This window comes from Ziziphus jujuba, chromosome 3 (assembly GCF_031755915.1).
Source record: "Ziziphus jujuba cultivar Dongzao chromosome 3, ASM3175591v1".
NCBI classification, from domain to species: Eukaryota; Viridiplantae; Streptophyta; class Magnoliopsida; order Rosales; family Rhamnaceae; genus Ziziphus; species Ziziphus jujuba.
Window position 1 is genome coordinate 20,429,363 of NC_083381.1, and position 2,638 is coordinate 20,432,000.

A 2,638-nucleotide genomic window follows, 5' to 3' on the forward strand; every position below is an offset into this window, starting at 1 on the left:
TGCATGGAGTCCATTTATCGATTGTTTCTAATCATGATCTGAGGTTTACCTTGAATTTCTAGAAGAGTCTACATAAAGCTATGGGTACGAAGCTTAACTTTAGTACTGCATTTCATCCCCAGATAGATGGACAGTCAGAGAAGACCATACAAACTTTGGAGGACATGCTTCGAGTATGTGTGATGGATTTTAATGGTAGTTGGGATAAGAATCTACCTTTGGTAGAGTTTGCTTATAATAACAGTTATCACGCAAGTATTAAAATGGCCCCATATAAGGCACTTTATGGACGTAAGTGTGGGTTTTCGGTGCACTGGGATGATTTTGGAGAAACAAAGATTTTAAGGCCGGAGATTATTCAAAAAATTAGTGAAGTCATCGTTAAGATAAAGGAGAGAATGAAGACAGCTCATAATCGGTATAAAAGTTATGCAAACAATCGAAGGAAAGAGTTGGAGTTTTTTGTAGGAGATATGGTGTTTCTTAAGGTTGTTCCTATGAAAGAGGTGATGTGATTTGGGAAAAAGGGCAAGCTAAGTCCAAGATTTGTTGGACCTTTTGAGATTCTGGATAGAGTAGGTGATTTAGCTTATAGGCTTGCTTTACCACCTGTGTTATCTGGAGTGTATAATGCATTCCATGTATCCATGCTCCATAAGTACGTTCATGATCCTTCACATGTGGTGAGTTTTGAGCCTTGTCAACTCAATATGGACCTTACATACGAAGAGTTACCACTCCGAATCGTAGATCAAAAGGAAAAAGAACTATACACTAAGAAGATTCATTTGGTAAAGGTTCTATGGAGAAATCACTCAGTAGAATAAGCTACTCGGGAACATGAAGATGAGGTTAGCGAGAAGTACCCTCATCTATTCGATTGTTAAGGTAAATCAATTTCGAGGACGAAATTCTTTTAAGAATGGGGGATTTGTAATATGTGGTTTATGTATATATATATATATATATATATATTTAGAAAAGTTTTTATAACTATTTATTATAAAAGGAAAAAAAAATACAGTTTTTATCCTAATAGGTTTGGTTATAAGTGTATTTCAATTTTATTAGGAAATTGAAAACAAAATAAGAGGTATTTACTCTATTTTTGGTTTTATAAAAAAGGAAGGAAAAAAAATACGCTTTTACTTTTACGTTGTTTTCAACTTTACGATGCTAGGATATCGGGTAAGTCTTCTTCTTCTTTTTCTTTTTTTTTTCTTCTATCCATAAAAGATATTAAGGTTAATATTAAAGGCTTCCGATCTTAATTTAGAGTTTTGCTATCCATTTAAGATTGTTAGGGATCCAATATCTTTGGAGATTTCAATTTCTGATCAAGTTTTGAGGCTAAGAAAGGAAGATCATAAATCTTTGAAGTTGCTCAAGGTTGGTTTTCTGATTTTTGTTTTCTGTTATATGATGTTATTTGAGAAGTTTTGGGATTATATAAGTATTGATTAAGGTTGAATTGAAGAGTTATTGTTGAAACCCTAATCTGGAATTTATATAGTGATTTGTATGGAGTAACTGTTCAAATTTATTTAAAATATTTAAAAGTTTATTTTGCCACTGAAATTTATGTGGATGAAAATAGACATGTTTATGAATCCTTGGAAATTTATTTGGGTTGATTTGGATCTGTTTTCAATTTAATACGAAATTTTAAATTTATGCATTCTGTCTGGTTTTTTTGTGTGACTGTAGTATGGTTTGTATGTAAAAATTTCAAAACAGATTCAAACAAAATTATTTTACCTAAAATTTGCATATTTATTCTCTCTATATGTCTGATTTTAGTATAAAAAAATTTAGCTTCAAATTATTTATATTTTGGCCATGATGATTTTCTGAGTTACCTACATCCATCTGTCTGAATCTATTTTTTGGTCCATTTAGGGAAGAATAAAATTCGATTTGAAATAGTTTTCGATCTCTATTTGACCTAATAATTTTTATATATCATTATTACTCTATATAGTTACACAACGAAAAATATTACTGCTTTGGGAAACTTATTTTATTTTTAATGAATTTTTGTATAGACGGTTTTCCCTGTGAAGTGCTGATTTACAGTTTCTATCAATTAGTTATTAAACTTAATTTGACCATGTTTTCGACCTTTTTTTGGATTTTAAAATTTTATAGAAGTATATAAGTGTGTCTAGTTTTAATCTGTAAATTTTAAAATAAATACAAAATTTCATGAAAGAGAAACAATTTGAGCATTGAATGAAGATTTCTGAAAATCTAATAGTTTCAGTATTTTCTTTGTTAACTTTTCAATGAGTTTTGAATAATTTTTCATTATTATTTTATGAAATTGTTTTAATCACTGTTACTTATGCATGTGTACAATATCCTCATAACTTTTCAGACTTAGATGATATCGTTTAAATAAAGATTTAATTTCTTGTTGAGAGACTGTTTATGGATTACTAGGTTTTTATTGGACTGTTAGTGGTTTGATCTTGTTCTAAGTTTATGATTTTAAGGTTTGGGGCTTAGGCTATGATAATATTTTGGTATCAACTCTTATTCATTTATTTTGAATTTAAGAGCTTGATTATGAGATTTATACGTAAGATATTTATGGTATATGATGGTTCTGTTTTATACTGATGAGAGACTATTGGTA